General features: G+C 36.8%; 1 protein-coding gene and 1 pseudogene across 8 annotated transcripts in view; both read left to right on the top strand.

The window, feature by feature from the left end:
• Lingo2 (leucine rich repeat and Ig domain containing 2) overlaps positions 1–24,791 on the top strand; it is a 1,215,328-nt gene that overhangs the window by 927,669 nt on the left and 262,868 nt on the right. The window lies entirely within an intron of this gene.
• On the top strand, positions 16,238–17,424 carry LOC116088931 (annotated as a pseudogene).

Here is a 24,791-nt window from a genome sequence, read left to right on the forward strand (position 1 = left end):
AAGCTTATGTTTTTCATGAAGCAATGATAAGCTTGATGAAATAAAAAACAGTGTGTAATAGTAACTAAAAATGAGAATTCTAGATATTTTTGTCTAGTTGAAAAGTTCATGTCACCTGATCCTACTGAAACATGAAATTCTTAAACATTCACACCAAGATTTCTGTTTGTGAGTCAAGATGTTCAGTCATGGCACAAGGAGGCTACTCAGCTCTACTCAGTATTAAGTACTGATGTTATTCTCATCTGCTGAACACTCCTTTCCTCCATAGAACTCTAGGCTTCCACCATCTATCAGAGAAACTTGAGACTCAGAAAAATCTACCTTAATGCAAGGTGTTTATTATTCTCATATGATTCATCAGAGGTGAAAAATACAAAAACAAAAAAGAAACAAAACAAAACAAACAAACAAACAAACAACAAGCCAATCTGCAGAGGTTGGTCATATAAAGTTGGCAAGATTTAGAAGGTTCTCTTTTCGAAATCTGTTAAATTTGTGTAACATAACAAACAAAAGCCATGCTTGGTAAGCTTAGCTAAGCCTAACAGGAAGGAATGCAGCAAGCAACAATAGTAAAACACTTTAGGCTGCAATGAGCCCATGTTCAGCTTTGAATGTGACACTGTCAATAAAATGGATCAAGTGTCTCAGATAATGAGCTGAAATTTTCTGTAATTGCATTTGTAAATTCTAAGACAAAGTCACTATTCACAGGCAGCATGAACATAGAAAAGCTCTTTGAAGATGGTCCAAAGAAGCCGGCTTTGAATGTGCTGTGTAACTTAGAATTCTGACTCAGCTTCCCACGTGCTGAGAAAAGCTAGGATTTCAGGCCAGAGCCAACATAGTATGGGGAGACACGGACTTCTCCAAGGCAGTACAGCCAAATACTTTAATTATGACTGGCTTGGAACTGAATGTGTAGATTTTAAACTTGCATGAATCCTCTTGCTTCTATGTTACAAGTATAAGCCACCACTATTCTGGTTTAAATGTACGTAATTCAAGCTTTTGCCATAGCAAAACCTGTGTTTTGGGAAGCTGTGTTTTGATGTGCTGGTCACAGGATCCAGTGGACTACTCTCACATAGGGAAATTTTTAATTTTAAAAGTTGCCAGTTACTGGTCATAATCTATATAGACAATATATGTATGGTACATATACACCTACTCTTTAGTGTTCATGTTTAGAGTTCATGTTTTCATTATCTCTGAATTTATGGATCCTGGAGGCTCCTCAGAAATGGCTGTTGTACATCAAGTATAAGCATGGGAACTACTCACTGCTCAAGTTTATTTCTACAGGTGCTCAGGGCTTCTTAAAAGTAGAAGGCTTCATGAATAATACTGCTATTGGCCTGCTGAAAATTATAGAAGAGATAGTCATTAGTTTTTCTGGGTGATCACCCTAGAAGTTATGCAGAAAGGAGGCTCAAGGTCTGGCTATATAGGGCTGGCAACTGGTAGATAAGCACTATACCAAATATTTTAACTTCCAGACTTTCAGATTTGTGTGTGTGTGTGTGTGTGTGTGTGTGTGTGTGTGTGTTTCAAGGTTACCTCTGAGTTTCCCTCACTAATCTTTCCTTTCTTAAAAACATTGTCTCAAGTTCTTTGAGTCAGTCAATATTCTCTCCTACCCCTTTCCCTCCAAGCTCCTTTTGGTCTGAAATAATGGTTTCTCTTTGTAATACCTATAACTCTCTTTCTCTCCCCCTTTATCCTTTCTTTCACCCATCCCCTCTCCATCTGTTTTAGGATTTCTATTACTATATACAAAAACTTAGGGAGAAAAAAGTTTATTTAACTTAGAGTTCAACATCATACTCCATTGCAGAGAGAGGTCAGAGCAGGAATACACACTAGACAGAAACCTGAAGTCAGAAACTTATCCAGACTTGGAAGGGTCCTGTTTACTGAAATCCTACTGAATGCTTGCTTGACCTGCTTTCTAATAGCACCCAGGACTAATCTCGGTCCTCCCATATCAATCATCAACCAAGAAAGTCCACCATGGGCCAGTATGTTGAGAGCATTTTCTCAATTGAGGTTCCTCTTTTACAAGATTCTAGTTTGTATCAAGCTAGCATAGAACTACTCAACATTGTGTTCCTACCTCTCTTCTGACCTTTCAGCTCTTCCTCTGTCACCCACACTCTTTGTTCCTTCACTCTGAAAACACTGTAGTATACTTTATGTGACCCAGAAATCAAAATTCCAAAATATTAACAAGGAAAGTCATCATGTTTCTTCTTCTGAAGCTGAGAAATTCTCCAAATACTTCTAAGAAGGTCACTTAATCCATGATCTTTTCCCAATAACATCTATGAAAGGAAAAAAATAATAAAATAATTAGGCTTTCAATATAAACAGCCCAGATGTGTGTGTTTGTATGTATATATAATTATAATAATGTATGATGATTTCAGTTAATTTTAGCAAATACTTATTCTGCCAAGACTAAATCCCAAGTTTAGGGACTTATCTGGCTTCTACAAGAGAGAAACTGCATATATTTTGCTGGGTTTTGTCTTTACAGTGTTGAGGTATTGTATATTTACCTCAGAATCTTAGTCAAGATTCTGATAACATGAATCGGCAGATGGAGTTAGCAAAACCCAGAGAAAATAACTCCTGAAAAAGAGCCATTTCTTAGTATGCATTACACACATATGCAACCTAATCCCAGAGAGGGTAAAACTTTAAATTATAAAACAAAGACAAAACTTATAAATATCAACCCAAAAGACAAAGGTTACATGGGACCAAGCCTCATGTGGTTTTCTTTCCTCAAAGCTTGAGCTTCTAAACTTATAAAATATTCACTTCACTGTTGAAGAGTCAAAACCATGCTTCCAGGTTTCAAAAGATGAAACAATTCCTTTTGGATAAGGCTATTCACATTGTATAAACTTTAGTATGGTTTTCAGTCAGTGAACATACAGCTGAGAAGAGGGAATATAATACTGTAGTGTTTGTAATAGATGTTCCATGTTGTAGAATTGGTTTCATTGGTTTATAGAAATTTTATTTCATTTCTAAACCTCTCCTAATGTCTCTCTGGTGAGAACTTGGTTAATCACAGCAGATTAGGAAAAATAGTCCTAGGAGATATTTTAAAGCATACAGAAAAAGTCTAAGGTGAGAAGAATATTAAGAGGAGAACATAGTTCTAATGATCAGGGAGTAGGTGTGTATATGGGCAGGTGTGGGGAGGTAGTTGTGTATGGGTGGGGTAGGTGAGTGTGAGTAGGTAATGTGTATACATAGATTGTGAAGGTAGGTATATGTGGGGTAGGTATATGGAGGGTAGGTGAATGTGTGAGTAAGAGTATGTAGGGGTAGATGTATATGATAGTAGATGAGTGTGTGGATAGATGTGTGTTTAGGTAGATGTGTGTCTGGGAAGTTGTGTGTAGGTGTAGGTGAGAGTTTGATAAGTGTGTTTATGAGTAGGTATTTGTATTGGTATATCTTATGTAGACAAATGTGTGAGTCAGAGGTAGGTGTATAAATGGGTATGATGTATAAGGTATGATGTGTATCTGAGAGAGTTTAACAGTTTTTAGGATAACAGCATTTTTAGTGATGGCTTGTTACTGTTTTTATTCTTACCAGACTGAATAATTTAATTTCAGATGCCTGCTTTCAGTGGCTTTATATTCTTTAGTTTTTCAGTCTTCACTCTTGGAAAAAAAAATAAGCAATGGGTCTCTTAACATGAGGAAGGGAAATTCTCTTTGTTTTTATTTTCACAGTTCTATTTAAAAATACATTCTGAAGGAAACATTTTCATTCCAGTGAACACAAAGGCAGTGTTTAGGATTGTGGATCTGTTTTTCTAAATGAGGTTCATTATATTTTTGTTCCAGCATCTAAGAAAACAAAGTAACCAAGACATGTCACCATGCACTCTGCTTATATCAAAGGCAAGAAACTACCATTTCACATTGGTCTCCAAGTCAAGACAAGGAAATAAAATTTACACTGAGGCTTCTAGTAACATTCGTTGGCTGTCTCCATATGATTGCAGGATAGCCATTAATCCACGCCATAATTATCAAGAATAAAAATTGTGTAATTAATTCTCTAAGGTAAGAACATGGAAGGATTGATGCTACAGAAGTTCTAGAATACAGAGAAGGAAAGGTCACCAGATGATGAATGGGAGTAACCACAATAACAGACCAGCAAATTAAACCCAACAGGGGAGATCAGCATTTGTCAGATAAACTAATAAAACCTTGAAGCTTATTGATGGCATTCCTCACTGAGCTGAAGGGGCTCTCTGAGAATATAGGGGCACTGTGAGTAAGCAGGTGGATCAGAGATTTCTGGGACAAATGGAGATCCAGATTGCACAAAATAATGCTGTAAGTACAGAGTTGGGGAGCTCCATTGTAGCTAAATATCATCTTTCTTTCAGAAATACTTACCATTATTTATTTGTAAAGGAGCCATGAATGATTTGAGCAATGACCTGTGGTGGTCTTACTGAATTTCTGGGAGATCATTTTATCTGAAATCATTTTTTAAATCACAAAGAATCATTTCTCCTTTACTCATGACTCTCCTACAGAACAGAACTGCTGTTTCGAAGATTTTATTTTGTTGTGTTTTGTTTTGTCGGTTTTCTCATATTTGTGTGTACCTGTGGGTACATACACACGGGCCATAGGAAGTGTCTGATGAGTTCTCTCTTTCAGTTACATGGGGCCTGAGAATTATCAAGGTCATGACAAATGCCTCTTCTGGCTGAGACATCTCATAGATCAGTAAAGAATTATTTTAAAAGACCAGTGAACATGTAAATATATAAAAGTATAAGGAATACAGACAAATTGTAGATGTTTTCAAAGGGGTTTTTAAAATATTTTCTTTTAGGCTTAATGTATTTTAATCCTATTGAAAGAGAGTTTACATTGTTTTAATATTTAAGATTAAAATCAATTATACTACCAGATACTAATTCTAAGAAACTTTTCAAGTGTACAAATAGACTCGACAAAATTATTTATTTATTCATCTATTTTAAATAATCTGACCCTGGGCTTCACCCCCGTGGGGGGGTTAGGGGAGACTATTTATGATTGCTCTTTTTCCCTTAGGGTTTATAAGACTATTTAAATTATTTACCCAATCTTGATTTAATTTTGATAAATGATATCTATCAAGAAAGTCATCCATTTCATCTAGATCTTCTAATCTACAGGCTTTTGAAGTAAAAGCTAAGGATTCTTTGAATTTCCCAGGTGTCTGTCCCTATTTTCTCACCTTTAATTTCTGATTTTGTTGATTTGAATATAATACAGTCTCTCTTCCTTTCAGTTAGTTTGGCTAAGGGTTTGTCAATCTTGTTGATTTATTCAACGAAAAAGCTCTTGGTTTCATTGATACTTTGTAGTGTTCTTTTTTTATGCATTTCAGATTATTTTCTGCTGTCTACTCCCCTTGAATATATTTGTTTCTTTTTGTTCGAGAGCTTTTAGGTGTGCTTTTAAGTTGCTAGTATGAGATCTCTCCAATTTCTTTATGAAGGCACTTAGTGCTAGGACCTTTCCTCTTAACATTGCTTTCATTGTGCCCCATAAGGCTGGGTATGTAATGTCTTCCCTTTTATTGAATTCTAGAAAGTCTTTAATTTTTTTTTCGTTATTTCTTCCCTAACCCAGTGGTCATTGAGCAAAGACTTGTTCAGTTTCCATGAGTTTGTAAGCTTTCTGCTGTTGCTGAAATCCAATTTTAATCCATTGTTGTCTGATAAGAGACAAGTGATTATTTCAATTTTTGTATCTATTGGGGCTTGCTTTTATTTTTTGAAATATAGGCAATTTTGGAGAAGGTTTTATGACATGCTGAAAAGAAGGTATATTCTTTTTTGTTTAGATGAAATGTTATATTGACATTTATTAGGTCCATTTGAGTCATACTGTATGTTAGTTCAATAATTACTTTCTGTCTGGACGACTTGGCCATTGGTGAGAGTGTTGAAATCTCTGACAATCAATGTGTGAGGTTCAATGTGTGTCATCTTGTTTTCTTGTTTTGTTTTGTTTTTTGATGAGTATGACATGTCACTCCCATCTCTTTTAATTAATTCTTGTTGAAAGTCTGTTTTGAGCCAGGCAGTGGTGGTGCACACCTTTAATCCCAGCACTTGGGAGGCAGAGGCAGGCAAATTTCTGAGTTCAAGGCCAGCCTGGTCTACAGCATGAGTTCCAGGACAGCCAGGGCTATACAGAAAAACTCTGTCAGGAAAAAATGTCTGTTTTGTTAGATATTTGAATGGCTATACCAATATACCTACTAGACTTAAGGGTAAAGATTGGCTCTGAGATGTGACCCTAGCTTGTAGGCTGCCTTTGTGCAGTGTTGTGATCTGTCCATTTGTCAGTTGTTATTCAATAAGAATACAGTATGCAAGGTCCTCAATTGGTGCTTGATCCCAGGATCATAATTGTGATGGGCAATCTATATTCAAGGAGCTGATACTGTGATGGAGTCTAGGACAATCAGGAAGACAAAGGTGTTTTTTTTTTTTTTTTTTCTAGCTATGATTCTGACCTTCAGAAAAGCAGTCAAGTATCATGAGTCTTCCATGACACAACACAGGCTGGAGCCAAATCCAGAAGCTGTGCACTGAGGTCCTTCCCTTTGCGTCTGCTGACAACAGTCTTAACAGAAAGTCTGGATCAGCTTTGTCAATGAAGGCCCAACCTTTGGAACTCTCTGAGTTCCAACTGTAGTTGTTGCTAATGCTACTGCCACTGAGCCAAATATCTAGTTCAATATGCAAAAACACACACTTTCAGATGTCCAACCTAGAACTTTATGTCTCAGAGAGGACAGTGTGTAGATTTGAAAGGGAAGACCAGGCCCTATTGCAGTTGTGAAGCCCCTCCCTCCGTGAAAGGTTAGCAACTGGTCACCATTTCAGGCTATGTTCCTACTAATAGCCAAACTTTAGTGGAATAAGTCCATCTCAGTGCCACTAGGTAATCCTGTGTCCTTCACTCAGTAAGGAGCTTGAAACAAGTGTCAAATAAGTGAAAGTCGGGCTCTGTCTCCTACAGAGAGTCTGAGCTAGACCACTGCTGCTCAGGGAAACATTTGCCATCTCAGGGGAATCTTTATCTGCTGTGAATGACCAACAAACTGTTCAAAGAACAATGCTCCTATGCCATGATGAAGCCCAGGCAACACTCATAAATCCATAAAGTCCTACCTCCTGGAAGATAAGTCAAGGTATTGTAGTCAGCGTGACTGATTACAGGAAACACTCAGAGCTTCACTACAAATCCAAAACCAGATGTTATTGAGGATGCCTCTGTACGGGCAATATCAGAGAAGTTAACTCTTTCCAAAAAAGCCTGATTGACATAGTAGAGGGAAAGCCCAAAAGCCCCCTGTCTCAGTCACCTTCTTCTTCTGCATGTCTCCTTGACTAACACTTCAGAGAGCTTGATTCTTCTGACAGGAGATCTCCACAAAAAAGCTTAGACTTCAGCTCCTGGCCACTGAACAGCTTAGCCTTACTGATGTCCCCAGGCTTAGATGGACTGCAGCCAAGTAGCCTGGCCACTGTAAGGACGGATTACATCTTTAGGAAGTACTTGAAAGGCATTTATGCACAGGAGAAAAGTACAACAATCAATGTTTCATCAGGCATAACAGGATACAGAGACAGTGTGACAGAGTCAGGTCAGCGGTTACCTCAGAATCCCAGAAGAGGAAGAAGGCCCCGCTCCACAGAAGAAGCCTGTTGCTGATGCTATTGCAAGCAGGACTATGATTGTGAAACTTTTGCCTCTGTGGATACCAGGTTTAGGAGTCTTGTGCCCAGATATCCATGCATCCCCTCATATCTCATTTGGTAGAACTTTGCAAGTACAAACATTGTGAGTGTCATGTATTGATAGTATCCCACTCAACGAATAGGCTAAGAAATATTCCCTCCCTCTCTCCCTCCGTCCCTCCCTCCGTCCCTCCCTCTGTCCCTCCCTCCCTCCCCCCTCTCTCTCATTTTGATTTTCAAGACAGGGTTTCTCTGTATAGCCTTGGCTGTGCTGGTACTCACTCTATAGACCAGGCTGGCCTCGAACTCAGAAATCTGCCTGCCTCTGCCTCCCAAGTGCTGAGATTAAAGGCATGTGCCACCACCTTCCGGCATATTTTCTATCTCTTAAAGTGGCTAGAAATAGGCTGGATCCACAGATGACATTAAGTCTGCATTTCTGTAAAGGGCACAAGCTAAGAGAATGACTGTAAAAACAGATCTATCCTTCTGCTGCATACAACTTAACATCCAAGATAGACATTACCTCAGAAAAGGGGCTGTAAATTTATATGTTTTTACTACAAAAATATGTATTTAGAGCAAAACCAAAAACAACCAAAATGATATATATAGGGTAGGAAATTATGTAAAAGACATGTATTAATATTAAAATGAAACGTGAACTTTGGCTATTATTTTTTATGAAAAATTATGATGATATGGTAAGAAAAACTAAATAAAAAGAAATAATGCCAAAAATGTACTTGATATGCAGAAATGGTTTATCAACTTCTGGCCTTCACATGGAGATATACAAACATACATGGACAATTATACCTGCATACCATACCCACCCCTCACATACATAAAATTTTTATAATTTTAATCTTTAAAATTTATAATTTTCTATTACATATATATATATATTCTTGGATACAAATAGCAAGCTAAAAGGTTTTATGTAAAATAATTTTTTTCATATTTCAGTTGCTTTAAATTCACTGTAATGAGAATATTAAGTTCTTTGTTTAGATTAAATTAGCCAACTTTCTACTTTGCTTTTCATTTGCTGAATTAGTTTAGTTCTTCATGTATGCCATTCACTTTCTTTGGTGCTTTTCCAAAAACTAATCAGATATATGTACTTTGTTGTATCATCCATATCTCTTTGTTTTTCTTATTTCACTTCATAACATAGTCCGAAATGACACCTAATATTTAAGCTAAGTTCTCATTTAGTGTCCACATTATGTTAGGTAGCAAATCTGCAATAATAGGAAAAATTTGCCTGTTATATTCACTGCTCTCTCCAAATTGTGAAAACTCATTAGATCCATTCATATTTATTAAACAGAGTAAGAAATTCTTTTATAAACCTAGAAGGTAACTGGCAGTGAGCGTGTTACCACCAGCAGTCACCTAGAGGAAAAAGAAGAGGAACAGACATCACAGAAAGTCCCATGTGAGCTTAAAGAAGTTGAAAACTGAAAATCGAGTGGAAGGTGAGAACTCATAAAATAAGAGCTAAGAAGCAGTTTTTTGAGTTTCTGCTTTGACTCACAAATCAGTGGGGGTATGCCTCTGTGTCATGGGTATAAAACCTATAGTAGTTTCCTTCTCTAATCTCCTCCTTAGATAAATACCAATACCTATATGGACATAGATATGAAATCTATAAGTTTCTATAGATTCATAGGCATGTTGAATTGTACATAAAAGTTTCTACTCTGTGTCATACATTAAACTTATAAATAAAGTTCACAATCCATTAAACTAAAATCTTTGCCCCACATGTTCCAAGTATATACAAGAGCAAAAGTTTCATTTTGGTCCCAGGAGAGCCCCAAGTTGTCATCCGAGACCAGTGGAGACCTGCTGAGTTCAAGAAACTGCCAGATTGAGGGCAGCTGTAACTCTATGTAAAGCTAATTCAGTACTGCTTATTTGTTCCACTGGAGCATCTGGATTTATGATACCATGGTGTGTGTGCTATATCCTATGCTAGTGATAATACAATTCCTTGAGTATAGCACAAGTTAGCCCATTTCTGAATGCTTTACATACAGGTGCTTTAAATCTCATGCTCCTTAATTATTTTGATAATAACCAATAGTGGAGAAGGCTCAATAACTCTCACACCAAGACATTCAGTTTCAAGGTCATATAGCACAGTCTCACTGTCAGAGGGGAATATTGGTGCTTTAGTCCAGTGTTCTCTGTTTATTTAAAGAAAAATGAGATATGACAGAGAAACTATTGAAGAATAAAAAGCATCGCGGAAAGAATCTGGAATAGCTACATACTGTTGACCTGCTATTCCACAGTTCTACTTGTGCCAATTCTGAGAACTTGGTGTTAAAACAGTCAATATAAAAAATGTGTATATTTGTTTTCTTGTAGCATCCTAAACAATATGGTCTGGTAGCTATTTTATATAGTCATGTGTTGAATTAGAGAGTTTGTCTCATAAATGGCCCCAAATGACTTATCCTAAAGAATGTACTATTGAAAGGTAGCACGATATTTACAAGTTGGAGTCTCTAAAGAGTAGAGATGGTAAAACCTTTAAGAACCTGAGCTTCTTTATGTCTCTGGAAGGCATGAGCTTAAAGAGAAAGTGGGTCACCAGCTCTTATTTTGTACTGGGCCATGAGGTGATCATTATATAGCACACTCACTCTGATGGATGATGGATGGCCTTGCCACAGACCTGAAACAACAACAGTAACCAAGAAAAGACAAGTTCTCAAAACTGAAAGCCAAAACAAACCCTTTCTCCTTATAAGTTGATTACGCCAGGTGATCATTCCAGTGACAAAAAGAGTGAGTAATCTGGAGATGAAGTAGGACACAAAAGACCATATATGTAGATCATGTGTCAGCACTGAATCCTTTTAGATAAGGGGATATAATACTCAAGATTTTGATATTTATGAGATATCCTGGCTCCCACCCACTGTTAATGCTGAGCTGTGGATGGCTATAGTTTTCCATTGTTTCAGTGCCATGGATGTAAGCCAAGGCCTCATAATTGCTAAGCAACTGTTCTCAGTAGGATAAAACCCTCAAATCTCGATGACTAAGTATGAAAAATAACAAAGACTGAAGGAATGAAAACAATAGTTCATTGATTGTTTTTTCGGTGTACATACATCTACTTTTCAACAACTACTCTGAAATAAAACTTTAAAATAGTATTTGTCACGGTAATGTAGGATAGCTAGCAGAGTAGCACAACTCTGATAAATTTCTATGTGTCAACCTTTCACTTAGGCAACGAAATCAAGTGTCCTAAAAGTTGTCTGTTTTATGTGTGGAAAAGTCACGATGTATTAGAAAAGAGTTAAGAGAGAGAGAGAAATTGGGGGCAAATTTTGCATGTACTTTAATGTCATCTTTTGCCAATAATTCCAATATAACCATGGAAATAGCATATTAATTTAGACACTGTGGACTTCTGACAAATTCCAGGAACAAAAATACCAGTTCAGACAATTGTCAGAAATTATTTCCAATAAGGGAATAGTAGAAAGTATAATGAACATTTCAAAATATTATGGTGTAATTTGCACAATAACTATTAAAAAAACAAAACTGGGGTCTGTGATCTGAAGCCAGACAAGGTTGTTGGTCCCCCAGGTCACATGGCAACCCGTAGTGGAGATGGGAAAAGGCTGTTGGTTAGTTTGATTCCAGATCATTAGATTTAAACACCTATTTATTACCTTAAATATTTTTTAAAATTTTTATATGTTTGAATTTTTTGCCTGTGGGTGTGTCTCTATACCCATGAATGGCTGCTGCCTGCTGTGCCAAAATGAACGTTGAATCCTGGTTACATATGAGCTGTTATGTTGATGCTGAAAATCAAAACAGAATCTTATGGAAGATTGGCTGGCTTCTAATCACTGAGCCATCTCCCTAGCCTGCAAACTCTGATTATCTTAACCACACCTGCCATTTGAAACAGAAAAAAAATGGCTTGGTTTGGTTTTGTTGGTATTTTTTTAAATCTGTAATTAATTTTCTAGAGGAAACTGACACATGGTTATAAAAATAAATATAGTATAAGGAAGGGGAATCATTCATTACTTAAATTACTTAGGAATAGATTTACCTCTTGACTGGGTTAAGAAAGTAAGCATACTTCCTTGCTCACACAAAATGGTAGATTTTCATAAAATCTAAACCAGTAACAATGAGGAAGCCTTTTTTAATTTCTACAAGGACCAGGGCCATACTTTCTATTTCTTTTATGGCATCACAATGTACTTAGTACACTGCTCTGCAGAGTTAAATGGTCAATGAACGCTTGTTGATGGACTTTTGCATTGGGCACCTGTCAATATCATCCAGTGTCCTTTCAGAATTGAGTGAAACTACTTTTGTAGAACAAATGTGTGTCTGTTTGAATACCTATGAAAATCAATTTGTGAACTGTAAGTCTTGAAAGCATCCATTAATTTCTCTCTGATTTATTTTCCCACCTGTTTATTGAAGAAAATAGTAACTGTAGGTCTTTTGTTTGTTTTTAAGACCATTGAAACCTAAAGTTAGAGTTGAGATCTTCTCCCTAGTGCTTACTTATTGTTAACAGCTTGTAGGACCCTTGCCTACCTCACACAAGTGCTTCCTTCCTTTTGAATATAGAGAATCTAAGGTTGTCCCGCAAAAATCACTCTGTAAAGAAATGGTCAGTCTATGTTGTGATTAGGCTGTGCTCACATTAGCTTCCATATGAGCTGAGCTACATTCCCAGAAATCAGGTTTCCCTTAGACCGTACTGTTACAGCTTACTGTAGCATGCAAATTCACTGTTCATAACATGCTTGTGGTTATGAGTAAAAACTTATGGAGATTGTCCTTGGATTCTTCAGAGTAGGAATTTCTGCTATCATTATAACTTATATCCTGTATACATCACTAGACATAGTAAATATACCATATATTTTGACAGGAAAAAGTTCTGATTTCTTTGCATTTTGTGTTACCATATGACCTATGATTCAAGGTCAGTCAGAAGATAATGTGGAATGGTAATAAGGTTTGCTAAATCTTCTTAACTATGGTTCTGACTGCAACTAATTTACATGCTCATCTGTAAATTTGGAAATTAAGATTAAAGATATAATTTAATATATTTAATTTAATATATTTAACAAATGCTATAAACATGATATGGTATTTCCAAAATAAGATATTGACAGTATAGTTGTATATTAGAAGTTGTGAATTACTGTCTTAGTTAAAGTTTGTATTACTGTTTAGACACAACATGACCAAGGCAACTTTTATACATAAAACATCTTAGTGAGGCTGGCTTATAGTTTCAGAGTTTCAGACCATTATCATCATGACTGGTAGCATGGCAGCAGGCAAGTAGACATGGTACGAGAAGGACCTAGGAGTTCTTATCTTGATCTGAAAACAGTCAGGAGAAACTGTCTTATATACATAGATAAGAGGAGGCTCCTTTCCAAACTGGGCAGAGTCTCAGCATAGGACCTCAAAGCCCATCTCCAAGTGAAATTCTTCCTTCAACAAGGAACACATACTAAAATATGACTTCCCATGTGCCCCTTCCCAAGGGCCAAGCATCTTCAAACCATCACAGTCCACTCCCTAGCCACATAGTTTTGTGAGATTATGGGGGCTATACCTAGCCATAGCATAATACAAAATACATTTAGTCCATTTTCAAAAGCCTCTATAATCTATAACAATGTTAAACGTCCAAAGTTCAAAGTCTCTTCTGAGATTTATGTAGTTTCTTAAATGTAATCCCCTATAGAATCCAAAGCAGATCACATACTTCCACCATATCCTAGCACAGGATATATGTTACTATTCCAAAATGTCATAATGAGGAAATGCTGAACCAAAGCAAGACAGAAAACCAGCTGGGCAAACTTCAAACTCTGCATCTCTGTGTCTGATTCCCAACTCCTTTTAGCTTTGTTGACTGCAACACAGTTCTTTCTTGGGCTTGTTCCACTTCCTACTAGTAGCTTTCCTTAGCAAGTATTCTACAGCTCTGATACCTCTGACTTCTTGGGGATTCCAAGGCAACTTCAACTTCATAGCTTCTTGTTCCACTGTCTGAGATCCAAAGATGATCTTTCAGGTTCCTCCAAAGGGCTTGGGTAGCTTCTCAAGCTCTGCCCTTTGTATCACTCTAGGCTCTAGTTCACTCCACTCCACTCCACTGCTGCTGCTATTCTTGGTAGTCATCACATTGTACTGACATCCAATATACTGGGATCTTGCTCTACTACTAGGCTTCACCGATAGTCTCTCATAAGCTTACTTCATAGTGTCAACTCAGAACTTCTTTGCATGACCCCCTTCAGTCTTGGGATGTCAACTGCAACTGAGACTGCACCTTCACCAATGATTTTTGCTGGCCTCTGACAGCTTCTTTATCCTAGGCATGGCTGTCCTGGAACTTGCTTTTTAAACTCACCTTGAACTCAGATCTGCATTCCTCTGTCCCTGGAATGCTGGGATTAAAGGCATGGTTCACCATGCCTGGACTTAAGCCTTTATTTACTTGGCATTTGCTCTATACCAGTCTGGCTCTGAACTCAGAGATCTGTTTGTCTCTGTCTCCTGAGATTTGAGGCATGTACCACTATACCTAGACTTAAGCTTTTCGTGGCCACCATGCTTCAAGATATGGATCAAAAGCCCGTGTCTTCTAGCCTCAAGATCTGGATCACTGGTATGCCCTCCATTTCTAGGCTGTATTCATTTCAGGTTAAAAGTCCAAATGAAAGCAATAACCAGGTAATAAAAATGCCTAACATAATATAACTAGCCCTTGTTGAACTGCAAACAAATAAACAATAAGCTTGGCTGGGTAAGATATTCCTCTGAGGTCTCTACTCCCTTAATTCCATTTAATATCCTTGAACACAGGATTTAGTTCCATTCCACTTCCTGGTGCCCCTTTATTACTTAAATCATATATTTTGTAATTTTCCTTTCTAAGCTTTCTGTGCTTGATCAATCAAAACACTCTTCATAGTAGAGACTATGCTAGGCTTTTTATTGGATCTCTTCCTCAATGCAACCAATCGGAATTTCTTCACCTTAGCCTCAAGCAGACTCCACAGAAGAGGGCAAAAAAAAGCCACATTCCACACTAAAACATTGTAAGAATGATAAAGGCAACCAGGAGAGACTTTTTTCCACAGGCAGCTAGGAGGAGGCTCCATATTGCAATAGGCAGAGTCTAAGCACAGGACCTCAAAACCTACCCTCACAGTGACATACTTACTCCTACAAGGCCAAACCTACCTCCTAATAGTGCCAAACATCTTCAAGTTACCACAGGTACTTATGGTTTTTAATGTTAGAAGCCTGAGGGATGACTCAACAGTTAAGAACAGGTATTGCAAAGGGCACAGGGTTAGTTTGCAGCACTCCTCTCAGGTAGCTCATGACTACCTGTAATTCCAGTTCCAGGTTATTTGATTCCCTCTGCTGGATGGCATAGACACACAGTTATAGATATCTGTGAAGAATTCCAGAGTATAAAGAAGTGTGTTAACTCATTTACCTAATGTCACAATCCATAGTTAATAGAGACCCTGAGGCCATGCAGTACAGGTAAAGAAGACACCATCATGGGATATGTTATGACAAGATGGGTAAGAATCAAGATCTCACACTTCCTGACCCCAGATTTCTTCCTTTGCTTCCATGCAGGGTATAACACCAAATACACAACTTATTTTTATACATTAGATAATTTAATTATATATGTATGTATGTATGTATGTATGTATGTATGTATGTTCAAGCAAGATTTATTTGAATTATTAGAGAAGAGGTCAGAAGCTAAAAGATACTTCAGTCACGGCAGGATTTTATTTGGGTAGAAATATGTATACACACTGAAATGTTACATAATTCTTGTCTTCTTCAGAGATTTATCTATTTCTCTTAGCATGTTCCTTTATATTTCTATGATTTAGTAGTCTTAATTCAGAACTATACTTTTCCTGAAATTATTTGAGATTGTACTGTATTTGTGATCTTAGGGAATTATAATTAAAAATTATGTGCTTATTTCAAAACAGTGGCCAAAAAGTGGAAGATAAATGAAGTAGTCTTATTATCGAATCAGTAGTAAGCTGGAATGTGCTGCCAATCAAAAGCAATCTAATAATGAGATTATGAACACAGGAAGACCCTCTCCTCGTTTATAAAGCTGGATCTTCATTAGTTTTGGATCTTCATTAGTTTCGGGTTTTCTGGATGATTTATCCTCGAGGAAGAATTGAATTTTCTCTCACATTCCCTCTAACTTCACCTGATAATTAGAATGACAATATGACATTATGGGTTTACTAATTGCAAGTATGATAAGGAACTGAGCACCTCATATCTTTGCATAGGAAATAGTTTTGTCACCATCCTTAGAAAATTAAGGTTCTTATCTGTTCAAGCCAAATGGTGATTGGTGTTATCCTAACTGGATATTATCTTTCAAGTGGATGTCCTAGGTCTTTCACAGAAATATTTCTTGGGCTTTTCAGTTTGAAAGGTACTTATTTGGCTTTTAAAAGATCTACATATGGCAGAGTGGAAGTCGATGGAGTCACTGGTCTCCTCTTAGTTCCTGTGCCTGTAGGTCCTGGCTCTGTCAGCCCCAGATATAATGTCTGCACTCGCCATTCTGCTGTTGCTGCTTTCTGCAGCAGCTTCAGCATTTTGGCACAGAACAATGCTAAAGTAGCTGTACTGGGAAATTCTGAGGACATTGGGCAATCCCTTTCATCCCAGTGAGTTGCCTGACCCTCTACCATACTGCTTATACACTGGTGTCAGCAGATCTGAGCCACATTGAGACCAGATTAAATGTGAAAGACTACCTCAGACCAGAGGAGCTGCCAGGTTGCCTAAAAGGTTGTGATGTGGTGGACATCCCAACTGGAGTGTCCAGGAAACCAGGAATGACACGGGGTGACCTGTTCAACACCAATGCTACCGTTGTGGCTACCTTGATGGCTGTTTGTGCCCAGCACTGTCCTGAAGCCATGGTTTGCATCATTACCAACCCAGTGAACTCCACTATCCCCATCACAGGAGTTTTCAAGAAGCATAGCGTGTACAACCCCAACAAGATATTGGGTGTGACATCGTCAGAACAAACATGTTTGTGGCAGAGCTAAAGGATTTGGATCCAGCTCGAGTCAACGTGCCTGTCATTGGTGGCCACAGTGGGAAGACAGACAATCATCCCCCTGATCTATCAGTGTACCCCCAAAGTTGACTTTCCCCAAGACCAGCTGGCCAAACTCACCAGGAGGATCCAGGAGGCTGGCACAGAAGTCACAAAGGCCAAGGCTAGAGCAGGTTCTGCTCCTCTGCCCATGGCTTATACTGGCTTGCTTTGTCTTCTCCCTTATGGACACCATGAATGGGAAGGAAGGAGTTGTCGAGTGATCTTTTGTTCAGTCCTAATAAACAGAGTGCACTTATTTCTCTACACCCTTTCTTTTGGGGGAAAAAGGACCGGGGAAAGAACCTGGGCATTGGCAAAATCTCCTTTTGAGGAGAAAATGATTGTAGAGGCCATCCCTGAGCCGAAACATTCCATCAAGAAATGAGAGGACTTTGTCAAGAACATGAAGTGAGTGAGAGGTTTGAGCTTCAAGCAGCAGCAGCATCCTAACTTATACAGCTCCATGTCATTGGAAACACTTGAAAGTCTAATTTGCTTTGATGGAGGATGTTGGATCAGCATCAACATCCCTTCCAAATTATTACTGGTTTGTTTATAATGACAATAAAGCAGCCTGTTTTTTTTTTTTTTCTTTTTCTTTGTGCTTTTTCTTTTTTCTTTGTGCTTTATGAGACAATGGGCATGTTTTTGGCCTGGGCTTTGTGTCTCCATTTCTTGGCCATTCTGAGAACATTACCAGGTTTAGCTCAAAATGTGGGGTCTGCAGAGCACAAAGCAAACTCAAGAAACTCGTCTCTGTTCAGCACCCTAGTCAGCAAGTCTCATCGCCACCATTAGAGTCTTTTCATGACTGGTCTGCATGGGATGTATAAGATTCATAACTGTACTTTGGAGAAACTAGAATTATACTCACAAGGTAACAAAAGTCCTCTTCACATGTTAAAATATAGTGACATGAAGTTTTTAGAGTACACCTGAGATAAATGTTACCAACACCCCAAAACCTAGAATGCATGACTTTTCAAACATTTAATTGTAAGGTCATAAAACCCACAGGCTGTGAGTTTTATTCTTTTTTAGGCAATTTTAATACTTTGGTAAAGAAAAAAACAAACAAATTCCTGTCCTTGTAATCAGGTTTTCAAATCTGAAAACATGAGGAAATGAGGAATAAGAGACATAATTTCAAAATGTTGCTCCTCAGACCTCTACTCAATATTATAGAGCTTTTAAAGAAAACTTCAGATTTTTACTTTTGCTCAAAGGAAAAGTGAGTGCGTTTTTTGTTTGATTAAATTCCTTCTATGACTTGAAAGAACTTAAATGGATTTATTAAGTATAAAAAGATCAACTTAATGGTAATGATAAGGGGGAGATTTTTTTAAATTCCTGACTAAAAGAGTGATAACTCATTCTTTTCTTTAATGAGAACAGTAAGTAAAAATAATTATTCATGCGAACTTGGCTTCTCATTAAGCATTGGCATAAAACTTTCTCCAATAAACTCAAGTGGATATTTTTGCAAGGTTGGACTTGGGAATTCATCATCCCCATTAGGCCATGGAATCTGATTATCCAATCAGCCTCCTTTGGTCTCCAAAAACATTGTTATGATCCATTAATTTAAGGAAGCTTCTTTCTAGAGTGGATGATTATTAAAGAATAGGGGGAAGAAAACACTATCCTGGTACATTCCTTCTGTTTTCAGTCCTTAGTTTAATATCTATTTTATACTCCACTTACCATATGCACATTTACACACATTGTAGCCTCGTTTTTTCTAAAGGTTTAGAAAATGAGGATTACTATGTTAATTCAAACTCAATTATTAGACAAAGCGTATCCAATAAATTTTTATAACACAAAGAAAGTGTTTTATTATCAGAAATATGTAGGTCTAAGGTCTAACTACTCTTAGAGTTTGTGTAAATCATAAGATTTTCTTGTGATTAAAATGACCATATAAGCCAAAAGGAATTATTAAGACATATATGTATATGTTTATTAATTACATATAAATACATACATTGAATATTCATATTTAGAAAACATTTCCTAAAGTAATATACATCACATTTTTATTAATCTTAATTTTTCTCAATAATCATATAAATAAAAATATGTCATACATTTGTGTGTTCCTGTGTCAAAGAAAAGAAGCCTGTTCTAAATAACACTATCACCTATACATCTACAGCTTTTCATAGATAAACATTAATAATTCTATTCTAATGGATGGATCATTTTCTTTTTTGAGATAACCCAGGATTCACAGTAATCCTGCAACTTTAACCTCCCTGGTGCTAGAAGACAGCTCAGACTAATCACGGCTCCTTCCGAACTGGGTATTCCAACCTCTGAAGCTGGTTTCCAATTTTAATTTTTTTTTTGAAAAATTACACATATAGAAACTGCTGTTTTTCTGGACAGTGGTGTCACATGCCTTTAGTCCCAGCATTTGGGAGGCAGAGGCAGGCAGATTTCTGAGTTCGAGGCCAGTCGGGTCTACAGAGTGAGTTCCAGGACAGCCAGGGCTACACAGAGAAACTCTGTCTATAAAAAAACAAAACAAAGCAAATTGCTGTTTTTCAATGGATACATGGTTAATAGAGAGATCTACTTTGGCTGCTCATTCAATTATCATAGGAACTTTTAACAAGTACTGACTCACACTGAGGACTAACTCATGCCCACTCCAGTATACTATCATTTTTATATCATTTTGCTTTCCTTCTCCAGACTACTGTATATACAAATAAAATGATGGCATAAGATTTCTTTTCTTTCTTTGTTTTTTTTTTGTTTGTTCTTTTTTCTTTTGTTTTGTTTTTGTCTGTTTGTTTGTTTTCTTTCAAGACATGGTTTCTCTGTTTAGTCCTGGCTGTTCTGGAACTCACTCTGTAGACCAGGCTGGACTTGAACTCAGAAATCCAACTGCCTCTGCCTCCTAAGTTCTTGGATTAAAGCCATGCGCCACCACCACCCGGCAATATTTCTTTTTTTTTTTTTTTCCGACAATATTTCTTACCACATGTCTATGTGTGACATTCCCCAGTTCAAATGTCTCCCTGATGCCAATACAATCATGCTACAATCAGGGAAGCCTCTAATGTCTAACTTAACACTCTAATAGTCTTTGTTATGGCAAGTCATTTTTAAATAAGAAATAGAGAACATGTTCAGCTACTAAAAGTCCGTTTTGCTTAAGAGTAAAAAACACATTATCTAACACTAATAAGAAGACAATGATTTAAGGGTTAATTGATATATTACCCATATCAATGGAAATATAACACACATGTTTATCTATGCACTTAATACAGCCCACATTGTCTTCCCTATAACAAGTATACATCCTTATCTTCTCATGTTGTGTGATTATAGAAGATTAACCAGATCTTTTCAGATCTGAATTGCCTTAGAGTATTTGGAATAGTTGACTAGATATTAATATCTAAAAAACTGGAGTTGGAATGCCATCCATTCAAAGTCCCACATTTTGTATCATGTGTTTTGGGTTTTATTTTGTTTTGTTTTAAGTATATTATTTATTTACATTCCAGTAATCCCCCTTCCCATACTCCTCATCCCATTCCTCCTCCCCCTTGCCTCAAAAGGTGTTCCCCCACATACACCCAGCCTCTCCCTTTCCTGGGGCCTCAAGTATCCCCAGGATTAAGCTCATCCTTTCCCACTGAGGCCAGACCAGGCAGTCTTCTGCTATATATGTGTAGAGGACCTTGGACCTGCCCATGCATGCTCCTTATTGGTGGCTCAGTCTCTGAGAGCTCCCTAAGCTCAGAGTTAGTTAAGACTGCTGGTCTGTCTATGAGGTCACACTGTTCTTCTTCAGTCCTTCCCCTAATTCAACCATAGTGGTCTTTGACTTTAGTCCGATGATTGGGCCTAAGTATGTACATCTAACTCAGTCAGCTGCTGGAACAGCCTCTCAGCAGACAGCCATGCCAAGCTCCCATTTGTAAGCACATCATAGCATCAGTGATGGTGTCAGGCCTTGGTCCCCTCCCAAGTTGGGCCAGTCGCTGGGCCACCTTTCCTTCAGTCTTTTCTCCATTTTAGTTCTGAAGTTCTTTTATACAGAAACAATTCTAGGTCAGAAGTTTTGACTCTGGGTTAATAACCAGTCCCTCAATTTTAGGCCCTGTATATCTTCTTGAGGTGGACTCTTCAAATTCCTTCTCCCCATTGTTGGGAATTTCATCTAAGGTCAGTCCCATTGTGTCCTGAACATCTCTCGCCTTCTGAGTCTGATATTTTTCTAGAGGGACCCCCACTCACTCCCACGTCTAAGGTTATATATTTCCATTCATTCTGTTGGCCCTCTGGGCTTCTCTCCTGTCTACCCCCAACCCCATACCTCCCTCCATCTCCTTCCTGTGATTAGTTGCTTCCCCTTGTAAGTGGGATTGAAGCCTCCTCACTTGGGTCTTTCTTCTTGTTATACTTCCTATGATCTGTGGATTATATCCTAGGTATCTGTACTTTTTGTCTAATATCCACTTATCAGTGAGTACATGGCATGCATGTCCTTTTGAGTCTGAGTTACCTCACTCAGGATTATATTTTCTAGTACCATTGATTTGCCTGCAAAATTCATGATTTTCAAATTTTTAATAACTGAATAATATAAATGAACTATATTTTCTGTATTCATTCTTTGGGTGACAGACATCTGGGTTGTTTTGAAGTAGAATTTAACCAGCACAGTAGAGTCATGGTTTTTCCATGGGGTGGGTAATAATGGTAAATAAATGCTATTAATTACAAGTATTCAGACCAAATGAATATAAAGTTGAGCAACAATGAATGGAGTCAGTAGGTTATAAAGTGTGTGTATGTGTATATATGTGTGTGTGTGTGTATGTATATAAATGTGTATGTATGTAAGAGTATTATAATTAAAGAAGAAGAGATCATGAATCTGAATGGGGTTGAGGAGGTACTGGAGGAAGTGAGCGGGAAGAGAAAGATGGGAATGGAGTTGTGGACACTGGAAGAGATGGACAAAGAGAGGGAGGATAGAAATGATGGAAACAGTGTTTTGTTTGAAATTCTCAAAAACCTAAAAATTCTTATAAAGGCAATAGGATGATAGAATACAGAAGAAATATTCATAACACTTTCAGAAATATACATTCAACATATGATATGAAGATTGCTGTCAAAATTATGGGGCAAGTTCATTGCATCTTGTCTTAGTCAAACATACTAAATAATAAGTACAATATTGACTTTCAAATATTTTGAAGTGTGCTGCACATTTCTCGTGTAAATTTGAAAAAGATGATATTTTGATTTATGATTAAAATGAAAGTATAAAATGAATTTGTATGTATGTTTTAAAATTAAAGTTTAATCATGAATGATTTGAAAAATAAAAGACTTACCTTCTCTAAAAGGGAAGGAGATCAGTGGTTAAGATAAGTGGCTTCTTTTCCAGAGGACCTAGGATAAATTCCCAGCATTACATGGTGTCCCATGGAATCTAACACATTCTTCTGGCCTCCAGGGACTCCATGCATGCACATGATACAGAGACATACATGAAGAAAAAACCATCTATACATATAATAATAAATACACTTTAATTACTGCAATTTAGTTAAACAGGGTGATTACATTCTGGGAATCATGTGCATAGCACACCAAGTACTGCTAGCTAATGACATCATCCCAAACTGCTGTAAAACTGGATTATATTCCACTAAAAATTAATAAGTATGTTTTGTTTCATTAGTTTGATTTATTCATTTCATGGTACATTCATGTGTCAAGGCATTAAGTTATGCATTGCACATATATATGATTTTAATTGTGAGTCATTATTTGGTAAAGTTGAAATGACATGCTCCTATTATAAAATCATCAAATGCCAGGCAGTGGTAGTGCATGCCCTTAATCCCAGCACTTGGGAGGTAGAGGCAGGCAGATTTCTGAGTTTGAGGCCAGCCTGGTCTACAAAGTGAGTTCCAGGACAGCCAGGGCTACACAGAGAAACCCTATCTCCAAAAAACAAACAAAAAAATAAAAAACAAAAAAAAATATAAATTCATCAAAAACATTTACAATGTAGAATAAAATAATTTTGCTGGTATTTGTTAATGTGGCTTTGGATTTGAAAAGGTATGGATGATGTGTGACTTAAACTGATGGCTGTATGTGTATTTATGCGAAACCATCACATACTAGTATTAGAAAGTTTTAGAGAAATAAATTTAAAAAATAGAACAAGACAAAGGACAACATGGGGAGTCCCTTCCTGGGGAGATGCCTTGTGCTTGGGAAGTGTATGGTCTTTTTATCATAAGCCTTGAGAGTGAATGTCTTGAGAGTCTCATCTGTAAAGTGGGGATAATGACCTCTTATCCCTTAGCTAACAGGGAGCAAGGTGAGAGATACTAGATGTTCTAAAGAGTCTCTCAAAACCCATCACATACACCTAGAGCTATTCTCTGTGAGAGTGGATGTCCTTTGAAAGCCATTGTAGGGAAGAACATGGAATACATCTTAGAACTCTGTATGCTGCTTAGCACTATATGAAATTTGGGTTTTCTTAATTTTCATAGTTTGCATAATTACTAATTTATAGATTTCTGTATCTTTTTTAATAGTAACAACAAAACACTCAAATTTTCTTAACTATTTAATAACCTAAGTATCATATCTATGTTACAGATGGATGCCCATTTCTCATTCTATTCTTCTAAGAATTTGAGTTTACTTAGAAATGACTTGTCAGTGAATGACTTACAGCAAGGGAAAATGCTGTGTTCTTCTGTAATGCTCAGACTTTTTCTGAACTTCTTCCACTTGAGCCTCCGTCTGTTCTCTTTATTCATATTTCTGCTCATGTTTGCATCTTTGATTCCATCTAGAGGAACATAGAGGCTCGATCTAACTTGTTTTGGGTAATATTGACAGTAATTTAGTTGATTCTTGTCCTCAACCTTTCTACTTTTTGTCCTGTTCTGTTTTCCGGCTTGTGTGTTAGACTTCTCTGGTATACTTACACTGCCTTAGGTGAGCTCAATGAATATAAAATAAATATTGTTTGTTGCAGATACATGGAGCATATGTTACATTTCAGTACTTAAGATGCTGTTTCATATATTTACTTGCTAATATAAACTTTTACACATGCCATTCAAAACAAGAAACTACATTAGTGAAAATTTGATTATCCAAAAATATGTAAAACTCTTAAAAGTAATTGCTATAAAAGATATATTATGATATAGAGGGGGAAACTCAATAGTTAGACATACAATATATCAAGAAATGTGTGTGCAAATCTTTTCCTTGTGAATGAATAAAAATTATTTCCAAATTAAGTTATGGATTTAATGCAATTCAGTCAAATTAAAAACTCAATAAATATTTCATAAACATCATGGAAATAAAAATCAGAGGGTAATTTGGTATATTTTAACTTAATTAAGCCTTGCCCTACTAAGTCTAAAATCACATCCTACAACTACCATAGTTGTTTTTACTTTTAGATAATAGCATTTAAGTGTGTCACTTAAAATGATTTCCAACAAAGTTTACATTATTAACGGGATTTCCTTTTCTTTATGAAATTGTTTTAGATTTATTTTAAATTGGAAATTTAACATATATTGTTATTACAGCTCTTAATTATTTGCTTTATTTTCAGTCTTTGGAAGTCATACATATACTTTTAAACTTTATGAAAATCTTTTAAAAATCACTCATAATATAATAGAGCAAAATAGTAATTTGTAATTCTACTATATAAGAAAATAATTTTGTATATATTATTGCTCTTAATATGCT

Source organism: Mastomys coucha, unplaced genomic scaffold, assembly GCF_008632895.1.
Source record: "Mastomys coucha isolate ucsf_1 unplaced genomic scaffold, UCSF_Mcou_1 pScaffold14, whole genome shotgun sequence".
NCBI classification, from domain to species: Eukaryota; Metazoa; Chordata; class Mammalia; order Rodentia; family Muridae; genus Mastomys; species Mastomys coucha.